This window comes from Conger conger, chromosome 1 (genome assembly GCF_963514075.1).
Source record: "Conger conger chromosome 1, fConCon1.1, whole genome shotgun sequence".
NCBI classification, from domain to species: domain Eukaryota; kingdom Metazoa; phylum Chordata; class Actinopteri; order Anguilliformes; family Congridae; genus Conger; species Conger conger.
The window spans coordinates 40098864-40126664 of record NC_083760.1 but is presented as its reverse complement, the minus strand read 5'-3'; positions in this window follow the sequence as shown (position 1 = coordinate 40126664).

The window sequence follows — 27801 nt, the reverse complement described above, 5'->3', positions numbered from 1 at the left end:
TATTAAACCAAGATAAAAGGAGACATTTGGCCAATAGATGGCACCCGTGTATAAGCGGGCAGTATAGCGTAATGGTTAGGGCGGTGGATTAAGGCACGCAAATTCAGCCGTTCGATCCCCGCTGCAGCCACAATGAATTTGAATAGTTTCTTGAAGCCAATTGTTTTCATTTTGAGTGCATGTTTATGGCCTAATGACTTTTCAAGCATAAATTGTGCCTCCCCGTGTAAAAACTATGGAAATTAATTAATCTCTGCTCTCCATACAGGACTGTAGCATGTTATCACAATGTGCAAGCAAGACGTTATTTTTATTTCATTCTACATTGTCTGATGTGGCTGAAACTTCACACGTTCATTTTTGGAGTGTAATCTCATCCATTTTCCAATAAAGGCTAAATGGCAAAGCGCCACCCGCTGGCAACAGGAAGTGAGCCTTATATTGCATTCTTAAGCATTATTTTTCAATGGGTTCATGACATTCACGGTAAATGTGGTCAGCATGATGCTAGGATGGTCCTGACAAAACAGATTTTTTATTTACTGGGATGATATAGCTATGGTCAGGCACATAAAAAACACATCATGCCAGACAAACAGGAAGTGGTCATACTTAAATTCTCCAATGTCTGATGTGACTGCAACTTTACACAGATGCTCAGTGTTGCTGCTCAATCAAATCCATATTCCAAAAACGACTCAATGTTATAGCAGCATCATCTGGAAACAGGAATTGACCTTAATTTCGCTGAACATCTTCCGATGTGGCTGAAAATGTACAAATATGTTTATTTCTGGAGTGTAATCAAATTCAAAAAACATACACGGATCAATAATATAGCGCCACCATCTGGCAACAGGAAGTGAGGCTTATATCATTGATGCATTCCAATAGCAGCGCCAACATCTTCATTGATCAAAGGGAAATTCCTGTGCACACTATACGTTGTCCAGGAAGGTGATTATTTCCAAAGTGTGTACATGTTGTGAAACATGTCATTGGCAGAACTATGCCACCAAGGCGGTTGCCCCCATGGGGCTTGGGCCCGTTCATTGCTGCTTGCAGCTATATTTAGGGCCCAAGCACCAAAGGGTGCGAAGGACCCTATTGTTATTGGAAGGATTATTATTATTATTATTAGGGCCCAAGCACCGTAGGGTGCGAAGGACCCTATTGTTATTGGAAGGATTATTAGGGCCCAAGCACCGTAGGGTGCGAAGGACCCTATTGTTATTGGAAGGATTATTATTAGGGCCCAAGCACCGTAGGGTGCGAAGGACCCTATTGTTATTGGAAGGATTATTATTAGGGCCCAAGCACCGTAGGGTGCGAAGGACCCTATTGTTATTGGAAGGATTATTATTATTATTATTATTATTATTATTATTCTTTTTTTTTCAATGTTTTGTGCATTTTTGAGGTGCTTGCCATGGATGAAAACTCACAGAATTTTGCACACACATCAGAAGTGGTGGCTGTCAGGTTGTCTCAGATGCTCAGACCTGGGCGTGGCTGAGGGACTCCACAGCGCCCCCTATCGCATTGTCATCTATTGTGGGCAGGCACTTTGAGCTACCTTCACAAAATTTAGTACGCTTATAGCACTCCTCGGTCCAAACACATTTCTCATTCGCATCTAATCAAATATACAAACAGGAAGTCAGCCATTTTGGATTTTGTGCGTTTTACACGTACTGCACTTTAAAGTACTCCTCCTAGGGGGTTCATCACATTCACACCACCTGTGGTCAGAATGGTCTCAGGATATTCATGATGCTAAATTGCCAGGATATTTTTGATAGCTCAAACGGGACGGTCCTGGGGAGGCGTATAATTTTTATGTCACGCCACGCCAACAGGAAGTGGCCGTAATTTCATGGTCTACATCGTCTGATCTGGCTGATATTTTAGAAATACGTTTATTGTTGGAGTATAATCACATCCATATCCCAAGAACGGGTCAATGTTATAGCGCCACCATCTGGCAACAGGAAGTGAGGTCTTTATCATATTTGTATGCCTTCCTGCTAGGGCATTCATCACATTCACACCAAATGTGGTCAGCATGATCTTAGGATAGTCATGACCATAAGCTGTGAAGGGATTTTTGATATCTCAAACGGTATGGAAATGGCGAGTCGTACAGTACACATATTGCGTGCAAAAAAATGACTTTTTTTTCGACATCGTCCGATCTGGCTGATATTTTACAAATATGTTCACTGTTGGAGTACAATATGGAATATATACATATCAATCGGGGCGTGGCTAGACAGCGCCCCCTATAATTATTATTCTCTTTTTTTTCAATGTATTTTGCATTTTTGAGGTGCTTGCCATGGATGAAAACGCACAGAATTTTGCACACACATGAGAAGTGTTGGCTGTCAGAATGTATCAGATGCTCAGACCTGGGCGTGGCCGAGGGACTCCACAGCGCCCCCTAATGCTTTTTCTTCTATTGTGGACAGGCACTTAGAGCAACCTTCACCTAATTTGGTATGCATGTGGGGCTCCTCTGGACAAACACATTTCTCTTTCGCATCCAATCAAATATGTGAACAGGAAGTCAGCCATTTTGAATTTTGTGCATTTTACACGTACTACACTTTTAAGTACTCCTCCGAGGGGGTTCATTGCATTCACACGAAATGTGGTGAAAGCGGTCTCAGGATAGTCATGATACTAATTCCAAAGGATATTTTTGATATCTCAAACGGTATGGTCATGGCGAGGCGTACAATTTTCATGTCACGCCGCGCCAACAGGAAGTAGCCATAAATTCATGGTCTACATTGTCTGATCTGGCTGATATTTTACAAATATGTTCACTGTTCGAGTGTAATCACATCCATATACCAAGAAGAAGTCAATGTTATAGCGCCACCATCTGGCAACAGGAAATTAGGTTTTTATCATGTTTGTATTCGTTCCTGCTAGGGTATTCATCACATTCACACCAAATGTAGTCAGCATGATCTTAGAATAGTCCTGACCCTAAATGACGAAAGGATTTTTGATATCTCAAACGGTTTGGCAATGGCGAGGCGTATAATACACAAGTTACACCCAAAAACAGGAAGTGGGTTTAATTCCATTCTACATCATCTGATCGGGCTGATATTTTGCAAATATATTCACTTTTGGAGTGCAATCACATCCATATCCACATTCATCTGGGCGTGGCTACACAGCGCCCCCTATGGCTTTTTTCTAATATTGTGGACACATACTTTCACGTAAATGCACCACGTCTGGTAGGCATAAGGGTCTCCTCAAGACACACACATTTCTCATTTGCATCCCTTAACTTTTCCCAACAGGAAGTGAGCTATTTTGGATTTTGTGTGTTTTTAAGTGTTTTTTTTCACGTACCAAACTTTGAAATACTCTTCCTAGGGGGTTCATCACATTCACACAAAATGTGGTCAGCATGATATTATAGCCCTGACACACAACTATGAACTGATTTTTAATATCTTGGAATGGTATGGCTATGGTCAGCCTTAAAATTAACTTGTAATGCTGCCCAAACAGGAAAATTATATATTAAATAATTTCAAAAAGGTATTAAATTCTACATTGCCTGATTTTGAGGCAACAACTTTTCACATATGTTCATTGTTGGAGTGTCATCACATCCATTAAGCAATAATAGTTCACTATTTTCGCTGGAGACTCATTATATCCAGTCTTAAAACTTCAACGCAAGTCGCAAATGACTCTCCCATTTCTAATACGCGACTGCCATCTACTGGCAAAAGTTGGTATTGTATATATCTTGCAATGACGTTCAGTGTTATTTGGTTTAAAAAAACCGTGTTGTCGCATTTTAAGGACTCAATACAAAACAGTTGATCGGAAAGTTAGCTTGAAAACCAAGAAGCCTTATTAAGGAATTCGAGCCGTTTCTATTTGACTTCATTCGATTGAAGTGAATGCCGTAACCCAATTAAATGTAATTCGCGTCGGAATACACATAATTGCCTACACTGTCAACGTGAAATAAAAAAATATAGAGGTTTAAATCGATCCTATATTGGGACATTTGTTATGATGGCTGGTGCAACGGGCATTTTCGGTACAGTTGACCATAATCGAATGCTAGCATTTATATCATTACACTGACCAAGTCCTGTTAAAAAGCATTTTTGGTTCCTTTGTGGAAACAGTGAAGTTGTCTACACAATCTATTCTACTCACAGACTAACTGCGTCGCTGTAACTTCCCCCCATTTTTGATACGGGGATAGGTTTTTGTTTTTTTTCTAGCAGCAGTAGGCATAACGATGTATGATTTACAGCTGCAGCCTACGTGACAAAATGTATTGACAACACCCAGCCCGACGTTTCTTTGCATCTATTTTCATTATATGAATAGAATATCTGAAATAAATATTAAAGACATTTAATGACTGTCTTTAACTGGCAGGAGAGTAGCATATATTTAAAAGAGTCAAAAGTCAAAAAGAAACGTGAGACCGTTATGTTCAAAAAAGGTATGGCATGCAGGTCGTTGGCTAACAGCAGCCAGCCTGTCCACTGTCTGTGTGAGTCAAAAAACAGGTCAGCTACGTTTGTTTACATGAATAGAAAACTTTCAGTTAAATCGCCAGATATGTTAGTTTATTTTGCTTGTCATTAAACACGAATTAAGAGAACATACAATTTCGCTAGGAATTTTTGACTTAATATGAAAATACCGGATTGAGGGCAGAGACTTGGCATCTCCTTTAGATTTGGCTGAACAAATGCGTTTCAGGCAGCATAATTACCGGTGAAATGGAAAAGAATGATGCTGGCTAACTCGACGTTTAATGCAATATTATTCGACACTTAGGAGAGAAATTATTTAACCAAGATAAAAGGAAACATACAACTTTTGGCCAATAGATGGCGTACGTGTATAAGAGGGCAGTATAGCTTAATGGTTCAGACAGTGGATTAAGACATGCAAGGTCCTCGGTTCCATCCCCGGTGCGGCCACAATAAAGTTGAATAGTTTCTTTACGCCAATGGTTTTATTTTGAGTGCATATTTATAACCGAATGACTTCTCAAGCGTAAATTGTGCCTCCCGCTGTAAAATCTATTGAAATTAATTCATCTCTGCTCTCCATACAGGACTGGTGCATATTATTACAATGTGCAAGCAAGAAGTAATTTTTGTTTCATTCTACATTGTCTGATGTGGCAGAAACTTCACACATGTTCATTTTTGGAGTGTAATCTCATCCATTTTCCAATAAAGGCTCAATGGCAAAGCGCCACCCGCTGGCAACAGGAAGTGAGCCTTATATTGCATTCTTAAGCATTATTTTTCAATGGGTTCATGACATTCACGGTAAATGTGGTCAGCATGATGCTAGGATGGTCCTGACAAAACAGATTTTTGATTTACTGGGATGATATAGCTATGGTCAGGCACATAAAAAACACATCATGCCAGACAAACAGGAAGTGGTCATACTTAAATTCTCCAATGTCTGATGTGACTGCAACTTTACACAGATGCTCAGTGTTGGAGTGGAATCAAATCCATATTCCAAAAACGACTCAATGTTAAAGCAGCATCATCTGGAAACAGGAATTGACCTTAATTTCGCTCAACGTCTTCCGATGTGGCTGAAAATGTACAAATATGTTTATTTCTGGAGTGTAATCAAATTCAAAAACCATACATGGCTCAATAATATAGCACCACCATCTGGCAATAGGAAGTGAGGCTTTTATCATTGATGCGTTCCAATAGCAGCGCCAACATCTTCATTGATAAAAAGGGAATTCCTGTGCACACTATACGTTGTCCAGGAAGGTGATTATTTCCAAAGTGTGTACATGTTGTGAAACATGTCATTGGCAGAACTATGCCACCAAGGCGGTTGCCCCCATGGTGCTTGGGCCCGTTCATTGCTGCTTGCAGCTATATTTATTATTATTATTCTTTTTTCTATATGCAAATGGGCCTTTTTGAGGTGCTTGCCATGCATAAAAAGTCTGCGAATTTTGCACACACATCAGAAATGAGGACCTTCAGGATCTATTAGATGCTCAGACCTGGGCGTCGCTGAGGGACTCCACAGCGCCCCCTATCGCATTGTCATCTATTGTGGGCAGGCACTTTGAGCTACCTTCACCAAATTTTGTATGCATATAGCACTCCTCGGACCAAACACATTTCAAATTCGCATCTAATCAAATATACAAACAGGAAGTCAGCTATTTTGGATTTTGTGCGTTTTACACGTACTGCACTTTTAAGTACTCCTCCTAGGGGATTCATCACATTCACACCACCTGTGGTCAGAATGGTCTCAGGATATTCATGATGCTAAATTGCCAGGATATTTTTGATAGCTCAAACGGGACGGTCTTAGGGAGGCGTAGAATTTTTATGTCACGCCGCGCCAACAGGAAGTGGCCGTAATTTTATGGTCTGCACTGTCTGATCTGGCTGATATTTTAGAAATACGTTTAATGTTGGAGTATAATCACATCCATATCCCAAGAACGGGTCAATGTTATAGCGCCACCATCTGGCAACAGGAAGTGAGGTCTTTATCATATTTCTATGCCTTCCTGCTAGGGCATTCATCACATTCACACGAAATGTAGTCAGCATGATCTTAGGATACTCATGACCATATGCTGTGAAGGGATTTTTGATATCTCAAACGGTATGGAAATGGCGAGTCGTACAGTACACATATTGCGTGCAAAAAAATGACTTTTTTTTCGACATCGTCCGATCTGGCTGATATTTTCCAAATATGTTCACTGTTGGAGTACAATATGAAATATATACATATCAATCGGGGCGTGGCTAGACAGCGCCCCCTATAATTATTATTCTCTTTTTTTTCAATGTATTTTGCATTTTTGAGGTGCTTGCCATGGATGGAAACTCATGGAATTTTGCACACACATGAGAAGTGTTGGTTGTCAGGAAGTGTCAGATGCTCAGACCTGGGCGTGGCCGAGGGACTCCACAGCGCCCCCTAATGCTTTGTCTTCTATTGTGGACAGGCACTTTGAGCTACCTTCACCTAATTTGGTAAGCATGTGGGACTCCTCTGGACAACCACATTTCTCATTCGCATCGAATCAAATATGTGAACAGGAAGTCAGCCATTTTGAATTTTGTGCATTTTACACGTACTACACTTTTAAGTACTCCTCCTAGGGGCTTCATTGCATTCACACGAAATGGGGTCAAACTGGTCTCACGATAGTCATAATACTAATTCCAAAGGATATTTTTGATATCTCAAACGGTATGGTCATGGCGAGGCGTACAATTTTCATGTCACGCCGCGCCAACAGGAAGTAGCCATAAATTCATGGTCTACATTGTCTGATCTGGCTGATATTTTACAAATATGTTCACTGTTAGAGTGTAATCACATCCAAATACCAAGAAGAAATCAATGTTATAGCGCCACCATCTGGCAACGGAAGTGAGGTTTTTATCATGTTTGTATGCGTTCCTGCTAGGGTATTAATCACATTCACACCAAATGTAGTAATCATGATCTTAGAATAGTCCTGACCCTAAATGACGAGAGGATTTTTGATATCTCAAACGGTTTGGCAATGGCGAGGCGTATAATACACACGTTACGCCCAAAAACAGGAAGTGGGCTTAATTCCGTTCTACATCATCTGATCGGGCTGATATTTTACAAATATATTCACTTTTGGAGTGCAATCACATCCATATCCACATTCATCTGGGCGTGGCTACACAGCGCCCCCTATGGCTTTTTTCTAATATTGTGGACATATACTTTCACGTAAATGCACCACGTCTGGTAGGCATAAGGGTCTCCTCAAGACACACACATTTCTCATTTGCATCCCTTAACTTTTCCCAACAGGAAGTGAGCTATTTTGGATTTTGTGTGTTTTTAAGTGTTTTTTCACGTACCAAACTTTGAAATACTCTTCCTAGGGGGTTCATCACATTCACACAAAATGTGGTCAGCATGATATTATAGCCCTGACACACAACTATGAACTGATTTTTAATATCTTGGAATGGTATGGCTCTGGTCAGCCTTAAAATTTACTTGTAATGCTGCTCAAACAGTTCATGTTTTAATACAATTATGTATTAAATAATTTCAAAAAGGTATTCAATTCTACATTGCCTGATTTTGAGGCTACAACTTTTCACATATGTTCATTGTTGGAGTGTCATCACATCCATTAAGCAATAATAGTTCACTATTTTCGCTGGAGACTCATTATATCCAGTATTAAAACTTCAACGCAAGTCGCAAATGACTCTCCCATTTCTAATACGCGACTGCCATCTACTGGCCAAAGTTGGTATTGCATATATCTTGCAATGACGTTCAATGTTATTTGGTTTAAAAAAAACCGTGTTGTAGCATTTTAAGGACTCAATACAAAACGGCTGTTCGGAAAGTTAGCTTGAAAACCAAGAAGCCTTATTAAGGAATTCGAGCCGTTTCTATTTGACTTCATTCGGTTGAAGTGAATGCCGTAACCCAATTAAATGTAATTCGCGTCGGAATACACATAATAGCCTACACTGTCAACGTGAAATAAAAATATATAGAGCTTTAAATCGATCCTATATTGGGACATTTGTTATGATGGCTGGTGCACCGGGCATTTTCGGTACCGTTGACCATAATCGAATGCTAGCATTTATATCATTACACTGACCAAGTCCTGTTAAAAAGCACATCACCTTTGTGGAAACAGTGAAGTTGTCTACACAATCTATTCTACTCACAGACTAACTGTGTCGCTGTAACTTCCCCCCATTTCTGATACGGGGATTCCATTCATTGGCAGAAAGTGGAACTTTTATATTTTTCTTCCTTCAAGTGATTTTTCAACGATAGGTTTTTTTTTTTTTTCTAGCGAGCCAGTAGGCATAACGATGTATGATTTACAGCTGCAGCCTACGTGACAAAATGTATTGACAACACCCAGCCCGACGTTTCTTTGCATCTATTTTCATTTTTGAATAGAATATCTGAAATAAATATTAAAGACATTTAATGACTGTCTTTAACTGGCAGGAGAGTAGCATATATTTAAAAGAGTCAAAAGTCAAAGAGAAACGTTAACGTTTGAGATGGCTCTGGTCGAACTCTGTGTTAACATGAGACCGTTATGTTCAACAAAGGTATGGCATGCAGGTCGTTGCGAGATGACGCGCACGGGCTAACAGCAGCCAGCCAGTCCACTGTCTGTGTGAGTAAAAAAAACAGGTCAGCTACGTTTGTTTACATGAATAGAAAACTTTCAGTTAAATCGCCATATATGTTAGTTTATTTTGCTTGTCATTAAACACGAATTAAGAGAACATACAATTTCGCTAGGAATTTTTGACTTAATATGAAAATACCGGATTGAGGGCAGAGACTTGGCATCTCCTTTAGATTTGGCTGAACAAATGCGTTTCAGGCAGCATAATTACCGGTGAAATGGAAAAGAATGATGCTGGCTAACTCGACGTTTAATGCAATACTATCCGACACTTCGGAGAGAAATTATTTAACCAGGATAAAAGGAAACATACAACTTTTGGCCAATAGATGGCGTACGTGTATAAGAGGGCAGTATAGCTTAATGGTTCAGACAGTGGATTAAGACATGCAAGGTCCGCGGTTCCATCCCCGGTGCGGCCACAATAAAGTTGAATAGTTTCTTTACGCCAATGGTTTTATTTTGAGTGCATATTTATAACCGAATGACTTCTCAAGCGTAAATTGTGCCTCCCGCTGTAAAATCTATTGAAATTTATTCATCTCTGCTCTCCATACAGGACTGGAGCATATTATTACAATGTGCAAGCAAGAAGTAATTTTTGTTTCATTCTACATTGTCTGATGTGGCAGAAACGTCACACATGTTCATTTTTGGAGTGTAATCTCATCCATATACCAAGAAAGGCTCAATGGCATAGCGCCACCATCTGGCAACAGGAAGTGGCTTTAATTTTACTTGACATCTTCCAATTTGGCTGAAAATGTACAAATATGTTAATTATTGGAGTGTAATCAAATCCATAAACCATACACGGCTCAATACTATAGCGCCACCATCTGGCAACAGGAAGTGGCTTTAATTTTACTCAACATCTTCCAATTTGGCTGAAAATGTACAAATATGTTCATTTTTGGAGTGAAATCAAATCCATAAACCATACACAGCTCAATATTATAGCGCCACCATCTGGCAATAGGAAGTGAGGCTTATATCATTGATGCATTCCAATAGCAGCAGCAACATCTTCATTGATCAAAGGGGAATTCCTGTGCACACTATTCGTTGCCAAGGAAGGTGATTATTTCCAAAGTGTGTACATATTGTGAAACATGTCATTGGCACAACTGTGCCACCAAGGCGGTTGCGCCCATGGTGCTTGGGCCCGTTCATTGCTGCTTGCAGCTATATTTATTATTATTATTATTATTATTATTATTCTTTTTCATCAGGCAAATGGGCTTTTTTGAGGGCCTTGCCATGCGTAAAAAGTCTTGACATTTTGCACACACATCAGAAGTGGTTGCTGTCAGGAGCTCTCAGATGCTCAGACCTGGGCGTGGCCGAGGGACTCCACAGCGCCCCCTATCGCATTGTCTTCTATTGTGGGCAGGCACTTTGAGCTACCTGCACCTAATTTGGTGGCCAAATAGCGCTCCTCGGTCCAAACACATTTCTCATTCGGATCTAATCAAATATCCAAACAGGAAGTCAGCCATTTTGGATTTTCTGAGTTTTACACGTACTACACTTTTAAGTACTCCTCCTAGGGGGTTCATCGCATTCACACCAACTGTGGTCAGAATGGTCTCAGGATAGTCATGATGCTAAATTGCCAGGATATTTTTGATAGCTCAAACGGGACAGTCACGGGGAGGATTACAATTTTTATGTCACGCCACGCCAACAGGAAGTGGCCATAATTTCATGGTCTACATTGTCTGATCTGGCTGATATTTTAGAAATTTGTTTATTGTAGGAGTGTAATCACATCCATATCCCAAGAACAGGTCAGTGTTATAGCGCCACCATCTGGCAATAGGAAGTGAGGTCTTTAACATATTTGTATGCCTTCCTGCTAGGGCATTCAGCACATTCACACCAAATGCGGTCAGCATGATCGTAAGATAGTCCTTACGCTAAGTTGTGAAGGGATTTTTGATATCTCAAACGGTATGGAAATGGCGAGTCGTACAGTACACATATTGTGTGCAAAAAAATGACTTTTTTTTCGACATCGTCCGATCTGGCTGATATTTTACAAATATGTTCATTGTAGCAGTACAATATCAGATATATACATATCAATCGGGGCGTGGCTAGACAGCGCCCCCTATAATTATTATTCTCTTTTTTTTCAATGTATTTTGCATTTTTGAGGTGCTTGCCATGGATGGAAACTCACAGAATTTTGCACACACATGAGAAGTGTTGGCTGTCAGGATGTATCAGATGCTCAGACCTGGGCGTGGCCAAGGGACTCCACAGCGCCCCCTAATGCTTTGTCTTCTATTGTGGACAGGCACTTTGAGCTACCTTCACCTAGATTGGTATGCATGTGGGACTCCTCTGGACAAACACATTTCTCATTTGCATCGAATCAAATATGTAAACAGGAAGTCAGCCATTTTGAATTTTGTGCATTTTACACGTACTACACTTTTAAGTACTCCTCCTAGGGGGTTCATTGCATTCACACGAAATGTGGTCAAATTGGTCTCAGGATAGTCATGAGACTACTTCCAAAGGATATTTTTGATATCTCAAACGGTATGGTCATGGCGAGGCGTACAATTTTCATGTCACACCGCGCCAACAGGAAGTTGCCATAAATTCATGGTCTACATTGTCTGATCTGGCTGATATTTTACAAATATGTTCACTGTTAGAGTGTAATCACATCCAAATACCAAGAAGAAATCAATGTTATAGCGCCACCATCTGGCAACGGACGTGAGGTTTTTATCATGTTTGTATGCGTTCCTGCTAAGGTATTCATCACATTCACACCAAATGTAGAGATCATGATCGTAGAATAGTCCTGACCCTATATGACGAAAGGATTTTTGATATCTCAAACGGTTTGGCAATGGCGAGGCGTATAATACACACGTTACGCCCAAAAACAGGAAGTGGGCTTAATTCCGTTCTACATCATCTGATCGGGCTGATATTTTACAAATATATTCACTTTTGGAGTGCAATCACATCCATATCCACATTCATCTGGGCGTGGCTACACAGCGCCCCCTATGGCTTTTTTCTAATATTGTGGACATATACTTTCACGTAAATGCACCACGTCTGGAAGGCATAAGACACACACATTTCTCATTTGCATCCCTTAACTTTTCCCAACAGGAAGTGAGCTATTTTGGATTTTGTGTGTTTTTAAGTGTTTTTTCACGTACCAAACTTTGAAATACTCTTCCTAGGGGGTTCATCACATTCACACAAAATGTGGTCAGCATGATATTATAGCCCTGACACACAACTATGAACTGATTTTTAATATCTTGGAATGGTATGGCTATGGTCAGCCTTAAAATTAACTTGTAATGCTGCCCAAACAGTTCATGTTTTAATACAATCATGTATTAAATAATTTCAAAAAGGTATTAAATTCTACATTGCCTGATTTTGAGGCTACAACTTTTCATATATGTTCATTGTTGGAGTGTCATCACATCCATTAAGCAATAATAGTTCACTATTTTCGCTGGAGACTCATTATATCCAGTCTTAAAACTTCAAGGCAAGTCGCAAATGACTCTCCCATTTCTAATACGCGACTGCCATCTACTGGCAAAACTTGGTATTGTTTCTCAAGTGATTTCTCAAATACAAGTTTTGTTTCTTTTTGCGAGCCAATAACCATAACGATGTATGAGTAACAGCGGCAGCCTACGTGACAAAATGTACTGACAACACCCAGCCCACAGCAACGTTTTTTCTCATCCACCTTAATTTTATGGATTGAATAACTAAAATAAAAGACAGGCTTTTACTGGCAGGAAAGTATCATATATTTCAAAGATTAACACATATAATGCATATCTTGCAATGACGTTCAATGTTATTTGGTTCATAAAAAACCGTGTTGTAGCATTTTAAGGACTCAATACAAAACAGCTGTTCGGAAAGTTAGCTTGAAAACCAAGAAGCCTTATTAAGGATTTCGAGCCGTTTCTATTTGACTTCATTCGATTGAAGTGAATGCCGTAACCCAATTAAATGTAATTCGCGTCGGAATACACATAATAGCCTACACTGTCAACGTGAAATAAAAATATATAGAGGTTTAAATCGATCCTATATTGGGACATTTGTTATGATGGCTGGTGCAACGGGCATTTTCGGTACCGTTGACCATAATCGAATGCTAGCATTTATATCATTACACTGACCAAGTCCTGTTAAAAAGCACATTTTTGGTTCCTTTGTGGAAACGGTGAAGTTGTCTACACAATCTATTCTACTCACAGACTAACTGCGTCGCTGTAACTTCCCCCCATTTCTGATACGGGGATTCCATTTATTGGCAGAAAGTGGAACTTTTATATTTTTCTTCCTTCAACTGATTTTTCAACGATAGGTTTTTTTTTCTTTTTCTAGCGAGCCAGTAGGCATAACGATGTATGATTTACAGCTGCAGCCTACGTGACAAAATGTATTGACAACACCCAGCCCGACGTTTCTTTGCATCTATTTTCATTATATGAATAGAATATCTGAAATAAATATTAAAGACATTTAATGACTGTCTTTAACTGGCAGGAGAGTACCATATATTTAAAAGAGTCAAAAGTCAAAAAGAAACGTTAACGTTTGAGATGGCTCTGGTCGAACTCTGTGTTAACATGAGACCGTTATGTTCAACAAAGGTATGGCATGCAGGTCGTTGCGAGATGACGCGCATTGGCTAACAGCAGCCAGCCTGTCCACTGTCTGTGTGAGTCAAAAAACAGGTCAGCTACGTTTATTTACATGAATAGAAAACTTTCAGTTAAATCGCCAGATAATTTTAGTTTATTTTGCTTGTCATTAAACACGAATTAAGAGAACATACAATTTCGCTAGGAATGGTAAATTAATATGAAAATACTGTATTGAGGGCAGAGACTTGGCACCTCCTTTAGATTTGGCTGAACAAATGCGTTTCAGGCAGCATAATTACCGGTGAAATGGAAAAGAATGATGCTGGCTAACTCGACGTTTAATGCAATATTATCCGACACTTCGGAGAGAAATTATTTAACCAGGATAAAAGGAAACATACAACTTTTGGCCAATAGATGGCGTACGTGTATAAGAGGGCAGTATAGCTTAATGGTTCAGACAGTGGATTAAGACATGCAAGGTCCGCGGTTCCATCCCCGGTGCGGCTACAATAAAGTTGAATAGTTTCTTTACGCCAATGGTTTTATTTTGAGTGCATATTTATAACCGAATGACTTCTCAAGCGTAAATTTTGCCTCCCGCTGTAAAATCTATGGAAATTAATTCATCTGTGCTCTCCATACAGGACTGGAGCATATTATTACAATGTGCAAGCAAGAAGTAATTTTTGTTTCATTCTACATTGTCTGATGTGGCAGAAACTTCACACATGTTCATTTTTGGAGTGTAATCTCATCCATATACCAAGAAAGGCTCAATGGCATAGCGCCACCATCTGGCAATAGGAAGTGGCTTTAATTTTACTTGACATCTTCCAATTTGGCTGAAAATGTACAAATATGTTAATTATTGGAGTGTAATCAAATCCATGAACCATACACGGCTCAATATTATACCGCCACCATCTGGCAACAGGAAGTGGCTTAAATTTTACTTGACATCTTCCAATTTGGCTGAAAATGTACAAATATGTTAATTATTGGAGTGAAATCAAATCCATAAACCATACACGGCTCAATATTATAGCGCCACCATCTGGCAATAGGAAGTGAGGCTTATATCATTGATGCATTCCAATAGCAGCAGAAACATCTTCATTGATCAAAGGGGAATTCCTGTGCACACTATACGTTGTCCAGGAAGGTGATTATTTCCAAAGTGTGTACATATTGTGAAACATGTCATTGGCACAACTATGCCACCAAGGCGGTTGCGCCCATGGTGCTTGGGCCCGTTCATTGCTGCTTGCAGCTATATTTAGGGCCCAAGCACCGTAGGGTGCGAAGGACCCTATTGTTATTGTAAAGATTATTATTAGGGCCCAAGCACCGTAGGGTGCGAAGGACCCTATTGTTATTGGAAGGATTATTATTATTATTATTATTATTCTTTTTTTTTCAATGTTTTGTGCATTTTTGAGGTGCTTGCCATGGATGAAAACTCACGGAATTTTGCTCACACATCAGAAGTGTTGGCTGTCAGGATCGCTCAGATGCTCAGACCTGGGCGTCGCTGAGGAACTCCACAGCGCCCCCTATCGCATTGTCATCTATTGTGGGCAGGCACTTTGAGCTACCTTTACAAAATTTAGGACGCATATAGCACTCCTCGGCCTAAACACATTTCTAATTCACATCTAATCAAATATACAAACAGGAAGTCAGCCATTTTGGATTTTGTGCGTTTTACACGTACTGCACTTTTAAGTACTCCTCCTAGGGGGTTCATCACATTCACACCACCTGTGGTCAGAATGGTCTCAGGATTTTCATGATGCTAAATTGCCAGGATATTTTTGATAGCTGAAACGGGACGGTCCTAGGGAGGTGTAGAATTTTTATGTCACGCGGCGCCAACAGGAAGTGGCCGTAATTTCATGGTCTACATTGTCTGATCTGGCTGATATTTTAGAAATACGTTTAGTGTTGGAGTATAATCACATCCATATCCCAAGAACGGGTCAATGTTATAGCGCCACCATCTGGCAACAGGAAGTGAGGTCTTTATCATATTTGTATGCCTTCCTGCTAGGGCATTCATCACATTCACACGAAATGTGGTCAGCATGATCTTAGGATAGTCATGACCATAAGCTGTGAAGGGATTTTTGATATCTCACACGGTATGGAAATGGCGAGTCGTACAGTACACATATTGCGTGCAAAAAAATGATTTTTTTTTCGACATCGTCCGATCTGGCTGATATTTTATAAATATGTTCACTGTTGGAGTACAATATTAAATATATACATATCAATGGGGGCGTGGCTAGACAGCGCCCCCTATAATTATTATTCTCTTTTTTTTCAATGTATTTTGCATTTTTGAGGTGCTTGCCATGGATGGAAACTCACAGAATTTTGCACACACATGAGAAGTGTTGGCTGTCAGGAGGTATCAGATGCTCAGACCTGGGCGTGGCCGAGGGACTCCACAGCGCCCCCTAATGCTTTGTCTTCTATTGTGGACAGGCACTTTGAGCTACCTTCACCTAATTTGGGATGCATGTGGGCCTCCTCTGGACAAACACATTTCTTATTCGCATCGAATCAAATATGTGAACAGGAAGTCAGCCATTTTGAATTTTGTGCATTTTACACGTACTACACTTTTAAGTACTCCTCCTAGGGGGTTCATTGCATTCACACGAAATGGGGTCAAATTGGTCTGAGGATAGGCATGATACTAATTCCAAAGGATATTTTTGATATCTCAAACGGTATGGTCATGGCGAGGCGTACAATTTTCATGTCACGCCGCGCCAAAAGGAAGTAGCCATAAATTCATGGTCTCCATTGTCTGATCTGGCTGATATTTTACAAATATGTTCACTGTTAGAGTGTAATCACATCCATATACCAAGAAGAAATCAATGTTATAGCGCCACCATCTGGCAACGGAAGTGAGGTTTTTATCATGTTTGTATGCGTTCCTGCTAGGGTATTCATCACATTCACACCAAATGTAGTCATCATGATCTTAGAATAGTTCTGACCCTAAATGACGAAAGGATTTTTGATATCTCAAACGGTTTGGCAATGGCGAGGCGTATAATACACACGTTACGCCAAAAAACAGGAAGTGAGCTTAATTCCGTTCTACATCATCTGATCGGGCTGATATTTTACAAATATATTCACTTTTGGAGTGCAATCACATCCATATCCACATTCACCTGGGCGTGGCTACACAGCGCCCCCTATGGCTTTTTTCTAATATTGTGGACATATACTTTCACGTAAATGCACCACGTCTGGTAGCCATAAGGGTCTCCTCAAGACACACACATTTCTCATTTGCATCCCTTAACTTTTCCCAACAGGAAGTGAGCTATTTTGGATTTTGTGTGTTTTTAAGTGTTTTTTCACGTACCAAACTTTGAAATACTCTTCCTAGGGGGTTCATCACATTCACACAAAATGTGGTCAGCATGATATTATAGCCCTGACACACAACTATGAACTGATTTTTAATATCTTGGAATGGTATGGCTCTGGTCAGCCTTAAAATTAACTTGTAATGCTGCCCAAACAGTTCATGTTTTAATACAATTATGTATTAAATAATTTCAAAAAGGTATTAAATTCTACATTGCCTGATTTTGAGGCTACAACTTTTCACATATGTTCATTGTTGGAGTGTCATCACATCCATTAAGCAATAATAGTTCACTATTTTCGCTGGAGACTCATTATATCCAGTCTTAAAACTTCAACGCAAGTCGCAAATGACTCTCCCATTTCTAATACGCGACTGCCATCTACTGGCAAAAGTTGGTATTGTTTCTCAAGTAATTCCTCAATGACAAGTTTTGTTTCTTTTTGCGAGCCAGTAACCATAACGATGTATGAGTAACAGCGGCAGCCTACGTGACAAAATGTACTGACAACACCCAGCCCACAGCAACGTTTTTTCTCATCTACCTTAATTATATGGATTGAATAACTAAAATAAAAGACAGGCTTTTACTGGCAGGAAAGTAGCATATATTTCAAAGATTAACACATATAATGCATATCTTGCAATGACGTTCAATGTTATTTGGTTTAAAAAAAACCGTGTTGTAGCATTTTAAGGACTCAATACAAAACAGCTGTTCGGAAAGTTGGCTTGAAAACCAAGAAGCGTTATTAAGGAATTCGAGCCGTTTCTATTTGACTTCATTCGATTGAAGTGAATGCCGTAACCCAATTAAATGTAATTCGCGTCGGAATACACATAATAGCCTACACTGTGAACGTGAAATAAAAATATATAGAGGTTTAAATCGATCCTGTATTGGGACATTTGTTATGATGGCTGGTGCAACAGGCATTTTCGGTACCGTTGACCATAATCGAATGCTAGCATTTATATCATTACACTGACCAAGTCCTGTTAAAAAGCACATTTTTGGTTCCTTTGTGGAAACAGTGAAGTTGTCTACACAATCTATTCTACTCACAGACTAACTGCGTGGCTGTAACTTCCCCCCATTTCTGATTCGGGGATTCAATTTATTTGCAGAAAGTGGTACTTTTATTTTTTTCTTCCTTCAAGTGATTTTTCAACGATAGGTTTTTGTTTTTTTCTAGCAGCAGTAGGCATAACGATGTATGATTTACAGCTGCAGCCTACGTGACAAAATGTATTGACAACACCCAGCCCGACGTTTCTTTGCATCTATTTTCATTATATGAATTGAATATCTGAAATAAATATTAAAGACATTTAATGACAGTCTTTAACTGGCAGGAGAGTATCATATATTTAAAAGAGTAACACATGAAGTCAAAAAGAAACGTGAGCGTTTGAGGTGGCTCTGGTCGAACTCTGTGTTAACATGAGACCGTTATGTTCAACAAAGGTATCGCATGCAGGTCCTTGCGAGATGACAGGCATGGGCTAACAGCAGCCAGCCAGTCCACTGTCTGTGTGAGTCAAAAAACAGGTCAGCTACGTTGGTTTACAAGAATAGAAAACTTTCAGTTAAATCGCCAGCTATGTTATTTTATTTTGCTTGTCATTAAACACGAATTAAGAGAACATACAATTTCGCGAGGAATTTTTGACTTAATATGAAAATACCGGATTCAGGGCAGAGACTTGGCATCTCCTTTAGATTTGGCTGAACAAATGCGTTTCAGGCAGCATAATTACCGGTGAAATGGAAAAGAATGATGCTGGCTAACGAGACGTTTAATGCAATATTATCAGACACTTCATAGAGAAATTATTTAACCAAGATAAAAGGAAACATACAACTTTTGGCCAATAAATGGCGTACGTGTATAAGAGGGCAGTATAGTTTAATGGTTCAGGCAGTGGATTAAGACATGCAAGGTCCGCGGTTCCATCCCCGGTGCGGCCACAATAAAGTTGAATAGTTTCTTTAAGCCAATGGTTTTATTTTGAGTGCATATTTATAACCGAATGACTTTTCAAGCATAAATTGTGCCTCCCGCTGTAAAATCTATGGAAATTAATTCATCTCTGCTCTCCATACAGGACTGTAGCATGTTATCACAATGTGCAAGCAAGAAGTTGTTTTTGTTTCATTCTACATTGTCTGATGTGGCTGAAACTTCACACATGTTCATTTTTGGAGTGTAATCTCATCCAAATACCAATAAAGGCTCAATGGCATAGCGCCACCATCTGGCAACAGGAAGTGGCCTTAATTTCACTCGACATCTTCCGATGTGGCTGAAAATGTAGAAATATTTTTATTATTGGAGTGTAATCTCATCCATATACCAAGAAAGGCTCAATGGCATAGCGCCACCATCTGGCAACAGGAAGTGGCTTTAATTTTACTTGACATCTTCCAATTTGGCTGAAAATGAACAAATATGTTAATTATTGGAGTGTAATCAAATCCATGAACCATACACGGCTCAATATTATACCGCCACCATCTGGTAATAGGAAGTGAGGCTTATATCATTGATGCATTCCAATAGCAGCAGCAACATCTTCATTGATCAAAGGAGAATTCCTGTGCACACTATACGTTGTCCAGGAAGGTGATTATTTCCAAAGTGTGTACATATTGTGAAACATGTCATTGGCACAACTATGCCACCAAGGCGGTTGCGCCCATGGTGCTTGGGCCCGTTCATTGCTGCTTGCAGCTATATTTATTATTATTATTCTTTCTCTTCCGTCATATGGGCATTTTTGAGGGCCTTGCCATGGCTAAAAAGTCTTGGAATTTTGCACACACATCAGAAGTGGTGGCCGTCAGGATCTATCAGATGCTCAGACCTGGGTGTGGCCGAGGGACTCCACAGCGCCACCTGTTGCGCTGCCCCCCCCCCCCCATTGCATTGTTGTCTATTGTGGGCAGGCACTTTGAGCTACATGAACCTAATTTGGTATGCATTTGTGGCTCCTGAATTGAAACACATTTCTCATTCGCATTGATGCAAATATGCGAACAGGAAGTCAGCCATTTTGAATTTTGTGCGTTTTCACATGTACTACACTTTTAAGTACTCCTCCTACGGGGTTCATCGCATTCACACCAAATGTGGTAAGAATGGTGTCAAGATAGTCATGATGCTAAATTGCCAGGATATTTTTGATATCTCAAATGGTATGGTTATGGCGAGGCGTAAAATTTTTATGTCACGCCGCGCCAAAAGGAAGTGGCCATAATTTTGTGGTTTACATCGTCTGATCTGGCTGATAATTTAGAAATACGTTTACTGTTGGGGTTTAATCACATCCATATTCCAAGAACGGGTCAATGTTATAGCGCCACCATCTGGCAACAGGAAGTGAGGTCTTTATCATATTTGTATGCATTCCTGCTAGGGCATTCATCACATTCACACCAAATGTGGTTAGCATGATCTTAGCATAGTCATGACCATAAGCTGTGAAGGGATTTTTGATATCTGAAACGGTATGGCAAGGGCGAGGCACACAATTTTAGGTCTCGCCGTGCCAACAGGAAGTTGTCGTAATTTCATTGTAGATCATCTGATCTGCCCGATATTACACAGATATGTTCGTTGTTGGACTGTAATCACATCCGTATTCCAAACACGACTCAATGTTATAGCGCCACCATCTGGAAACAGGAATTGACCTTAATTTCGCTGAACATCTTCCGATGTGGCTGAAAATTTAGAAATAGGTTTATTATTGGAGTGTAATCAAATTCAAAAACCATACATGGCTCAATATTATAGCGCCACCATCTGGAAACAGGAAGTGAGGCTTATATCATTGATGCATTCCAATAGCAGCACCAACATCTTCATTGATCAAAGGGGAATTCCTGTGCACACTATACATTTTCGAGGAAGGTGATTATTTCCAAAGTGTGTACATGTTGTGAAACATGTCATTGGCACAACTATGCCACCAAGGCAGTTGCGCCCATGGTGCTTGGGCCCGTTCATTGCTGCTTGCAGCTATATTTATTATTATTATTATTATTATTCTTTCTCTTCCGTCAAATGGGCATTTTTGAGGGCCTTGCCATGGCTAAAAAGTCTTGAAATTTTGCAGACACATCAGAAGTGGTGGCCGACAGGATCTGTCAGATCCCTATTGCGCTGACCCCCCCCCCCCCCTGCATTGTTGTCTATTGTGGGCAGGCACTTTGAGCTACATGAACGTAATTCGGTGTGCATGTGTGGCTCCTCAATTGAAACACATTTGTCATTCGCATTGATGCAAATAGGAAGTCAGCCATTTTGAATTTTTTGCGTTTTCACATGTACTACACTTTTAAGTACTCCTCCTAGGCGGTTCATCACATTCACACCAAATGTGGTAAGAATGGTCTCAAGATAGTCATGATTCTAAATTGCCAGGATATTTTTGATATCTCAAACGGTATGGTCATGGCGAGGCGTACAATTTTTATGTCACGCCGCGCCAAAAGGAAGTGGCCATAATTTTGTGGTTTACATCGTCTAATCTGGCTGATATTTTATAAATATGTTCATTGTGTGAGTATACTCACATCCATGTCCCAAGAAGAAGTCAATGTTATAGCGCCACCATCTGGCAACAGGAAGTGAGGTTTTTATCATATTTGTATGTGTTCCTGCTAGGGTATTCATCACATTCACACCAAATGTAGTGAGCATGATCTTAGGATAGTCCTGACCCTAAAAGCGAAACGGATTTTTTATATCTCAAACGGTTTGGCAATGGCGAGGCGTACAATACACACGTTATGAGCGAAAACAGGAAGTGGGCTTAATTCCGTTCTACATCCTCTGATTGGGCTGATATTTTACAGATACATTCACTGTTGGAGTGCAATCACATCCATATCCACATACATCTGGGCGTGGCTACGCAGCGCCCCCTATGGTTCTTTTCTAATATTGTGGACATATACTTTCACGTAAATTCACCGAATATGGTATGCATATGGGTCTCCTCAAGACACACACATTTCTCATTTGCATCCCTTAACTTTTCCAAACAGGAAGTGAGCTATTCTGGATTTTGTGTGTTTTTAAGTGTTTTTACACGTACCAAACTCTGAAATACTCCTCCTAGGCGGTTCATCACATTCACACCAAATGTGGTGAGAATGGTCTCAGGATAATCTTGATGCTAAATTGAAAGGATATTTCTGATATGTCAAACGGTATGGCTATGGCGAGGCGTACAATTTGAGGTCTCGCCGCGGCAACAGGAAGTGGTCGTAATTTCATTCTAGATGGTCTGATCTGGTTGATATTACACAGATATGTTCGTTGTGGGAGTGTAATCACATCCATATCCCAAAAATGACTCAATGTTATAGCGCCACCATCTGGCAACAGGAAGTGGCCTTAATTTTACTCGACATCTTCCGATGTGGCTGAAAATTTAGAAATATGTATATTGTTGGAGTGTAATTAAATCCATATTCCAAAAATGACTCAATGTTATAGCGCCACCATCTGGAAACTAGAACATTGAATTGACCTTAATTTCACTCAACATCTTCCGATATGGCTGAAAATTTTTAAATAGGTTTATTATTGGAGTGTAATCAAATTCAAAAACCATACACGGCTCAATAATATAGCGCCACCATCTGGCAACAGGAAGTGAGGCTTATATCATTGATGCATTCCAATAGCAACACCAACATCTTCATTGATCAAAGGGGAATTCCTGTGCACACTATACGTTGCCAAGGAAGGTGATTATTTCCAAAGTGTGTACATATTGTGAAACATGTAATTGGCACAACTATGCCACCAAGGCGGTTGCGCCCATGGTGCTTGGGCCCGTTCATTGCTGCTTGCAGCTATATTTATTATTATTATTCTTTTTTCTATATGCAAATGGGCCTTTTTGAGGTGCTTGCCATGCATAAAAAGTCTGCGAATTTTGCACACACATCAGAAATGAGGACCTTCAAGATCTATTAGATGCTCAGACCTGGGTGTCGCCGAGGGACTCCACAGCGCCCCCTATCGCATTGTCTTCTATTGTGGGCAGGCACTTTGAGCTACCTGCACCATATTTAGTATGCATATAGCACTCCTCAGGCCAAACACATTTCAAATTTGCATCTAATCAAATATGCAAACAGGAAGTCAGCCATTTTGGATTTTATGCGTTTTACACGTTCTACACTTTTAAGTACTCCTCCTAGGGGGTTCATCGCATTCACACCAACTGTGGTCAGAATGGTCTCAGGATAGTCATGATACTAAATTGCCAGGATATTTTTTATAGCTCAAACGGGACAGTCACGGGGAGGATTACAATTTTTATGTCACGCCACACCAACAGGAAGTGGCCGTAATTTCATGGTCGACATCGTCTGATCTGGCTGATATTTTAGAAATACGTTTATTGTTGGAGTATAATCACATCCATATCCCAAGAACGGGTCAATGTTATAGCGCCACCATCTGGCAACAGGAAGTGTGGTCTTCATCATATTTGTATGCCTTCCTGCTAGGGCATTCATCACATTCACACGAAATGTGGTCAGCATGATCTTAGGATAATCATGACCATAAGCTGTGAAGGGATTTTTGATATCTCAAACGGTATGGAAATGGCGAGTCATACAGTACACATATTGCGTGCAAAAAAATGACTTTTTTTTCGATATCGTCCGATCTGGCTGATATTTTACAAATATGTTCACTGTTGGAATACAATATGAAATATATACATATCAATCGGGGCGTCGCTAGACAGCGCCCCCTATAATTATTATTCTCTTTTTTTTCAATGTATTTTGCATTTTTGAGGTGCTTGCCATGGATGAAAACTCACGGAATTTTGCACACACATGAGAAGTGTTGGTTGTCAAAATGTTTCAGATGCTCATACCTGGTCGTGGCCTAGGGACTCCACAGCGCCCCCTAATGTTTTGTCTTCTATTGTGGACAGGCACTTTCAGCTACCTTCACCTTATTTGGTATGCATGTGGGCCTCCTCTGGACAAACACATTTCTCATTCGCATCGAATCAAATATGTGAACAGGAAGTCAGCCATTTTGAATTTTGTGCATTTTACACGTACTACACTTTTAAGTACTCCTCCTAGGGGGTTCATTGCATTCACACAAAATGTGGTCAAAGCGGTCTCAGGATAGTCATGATACTAATTCCAAAGGATATTTTTGATATCTCAAACGGTATGGTCATGGCGAGGCGTACAATTTTCATGTCACGCCGCGCCAACAGGAAGTAGCCATAAATTCATGCTCTACATTGTCTGATCTGGCTAATATTTTACAAATATGTTCACTGTTAGAGTGTAATCACATCCAAATACCAAGAAGAAATCAATGTTATAGCGCCACCATCTGGCAACGGATGTGACGTTTTTATCATGTTTGTATGCGTTCCTGCTAGGGTATTCATCACATTCACACCAAATGTAGTCATCATGATCTTAGAATAGTCCTGACCCTAAATGACGAAAGGATTTTTGATATCTCAAACGGTTTGGCAATGGCGAGGCGTATAATACACACGTTACGCCCAAAAACAGGAAGTGGGCTTAATTCCGTTCTACATCATCTGATCGGGCTGATATTTTACAAATATATTCACTTTTGGAGTGCAATCACATCCATATCCACATTCATCTGGGCGTGGCTACACAGCGCCCCCTATGGCTTTTTTCTAATATTGTGGACATATACTTTCACGTAAATGCACCACGTCTGGTAGGCATAAGGGTCTCCTCAAGACACACATTTCTCATTTGCATCCCTTAACTTTTCCCAACAGGAAGTGAGCTATTTTGGATTTTGTGTGTTTTTAAGTGTTTTTTCACGTACCAGTTTGAAATACTCTTCCTAGGGGGTTCATCACATTCACACAAAATGTGGTCAGCATGATATTATAGCCCTGACACACAACTATGAACTGATTTTTAATATCTTGGAATGGTATGGCTATGGTCAGCCTTAAAATTAACTTGTAATGCTGCCCAAACAGGAAAATTATGTATTAAATCATTTCAAAAAGGTATTAAATTCTACATTGCCTGATTTTGAGGCTACAACTTTTCACATATGTTCATTGTTGGAGTGTCATCACATCCATTAAGCAATAATAGTTCACGATTTTCGCTGGAGACTCATTATATCCAGTCTTAAAACTTCAACGCAAGTCGCAACTGACTCTCCCATTTCTAATACGCGACTGCCATCTATTGGCAAAAAAAAGGTATTGTTTCTCGTATTCTGGGATAAAGTGATTTCTCAACGACAGGTTTTATTAATTTTTGCGAGCCAGTAACCATAACGATGTATGAGTAACAGCGGCAGCCTACGTGACTAAATGTACTGACAACACCCAGCCCACAGCAACGTTTTTTCACATCTACCTTACTTAACTCGATTGAATAACTAAAATAAGAAACAGGCTTTTACTGGCAGGAAAGTATCATATATGTAAAAGATTAACACATATAATTCATATATTGCATTGACGTTAAATGGTGTTAAAAAATCGTATTGTAGCATTTTAAGGACTCAATACAAAACGGCTGTTCGGAAAGTTAGTTTGAAAACCAAGAAGCCTTATTAAGGAATTCGAGCCGTTTCTATTTGACTTCATTCGATTGAAGTGAATGCCGTTACCCAATTAGTAATTCGCGTCGGAATACACATAATAGCCTACACTGTCAACGTGAAATAAAAATATATAGAGGTTTAAATCGATCCTATATTGGGACTTTTGTTATGATGGCTGGTGCAACGGGTATTTTCGGTAATGTTGACCATAATCGAATGCTAGCATTTATATCATTACACTGACCAAGTACCGTTAAAAAGCATATTTTAAGCTCCCTTCTGGAAACAGTGAAGTTGTCTACACGGTCTACTCTAATCACAGACTAACTGCGTCGCTGTAACTTCCCCCATTTCTGATACGGGGATTCCATTCATTGGCAAAAAATGGTACTTTCATTTTTTTCTTCCTTCAAGTGATTTTTCAACGATAGGTTTTTTTTATTTTTATAGCGTGCCAGTATGCATAACGATGTATGATTTACAGCTGCAGCCTCCGTGACAAAATGTAATGACAACACCCAGCCCGACGTTTCTTTGCATCTATTTTCATTATATGAATTGAATAACTAAAATAAATATTAAACACATTTAAAGACTTAAAGACAGGCTTTAACTGGCACGAGAGTATCATATATTTAAAACATGAACACATGAAGTCAAAAAGAAACGTCAGCGTTTGAGGTGTCTCTGCTCGAACGCTGTGTTAACATGAGACCGTTATGTTCAACAAAGGTATCGCATGCAGGTCGTTGCCAGATGACACGCACAGGGTAACAGCAGCCAACCTGTCCACTGTTTGTGTGAGTCAAAAAACAGGTCAACTACGTTGGTTTACATGAATATAAAACTTTCAGTTAAATCGCCAGCTATGTTTGTTTATTAGGCTTGTCATTAAACACGAATTAAGAGAACATACAATTTCGCTAGGAATGGTAACTTAATATGAAAATACTGTATTGAGGGCAGAGAGTTGGCATCTCTTTTAGATTTGGCTGAACAAATGCGTTTCAGGCAGCATAATTACCGGTGAAATGGAAAAGAATGATGCTGGCTAACTAGACGTTTCATGCAATATTATCCGACACTTCGGAGAGAAATTATTTAACCAAGATAAAAGGAAACATACAACTTTTGGCCAATAGATGGCACCCGTGTATCAGCGTGCAGTGCAGCGTAATGGTTCGGGCGGTGGATTAAGGCACGCAAATTCAGCGGTTCCATCCCCGGTGCAGCCACAATAAAATTGAACAGTTTCTTGAAGGTAATGGTTTTATTTTGAGTGCATATCTATAGCCTAATGACTTTTCAAGCATAAATTGTGCCTCCCCGTGTAAAAACTATGGAAATTAATTAATCTCTGCTCTCCATACAGGACTGTAGCATGTTATCACAATGTTCAAGCTAGAAGTTATTTTTGTTTCATTCTACATTGTCTCATGTGGCTGAAACTTCACTCATGTTCATTTTTGGAATGTAATCTCATCCATATCCCAATAAAGGCTCAATGGCATAGCACCACCTCCTGGGAACAGGAAGTGTGGCTTCATTTCATTTCACATCGTCTGATTTTGCTGACGCTTTAGAGCAGGGGTCACCAACCTTTTTGAAACTGAGAGCTACTTCATGGGTACTGAGTCATACTAAGCGCTACCAGTTTGTTTTGTCACGTGCACAATACTGACCTTTGAAGTAGAGTAGATCAGAGTTCACCTAAACTTTTCAACTTCATGGATAGTAAACATATTTTTAAGATATTGTCATTTTTAAATCTATATAAATGCAAGTGTGATTAAAAAAAAATAGCAACAGAATAAAATTAAATTTTAGATGCAGCTCACTAGTGAGTTGTGCTATTTTTAGAACAGGCCTGCGGGCGACTCATGT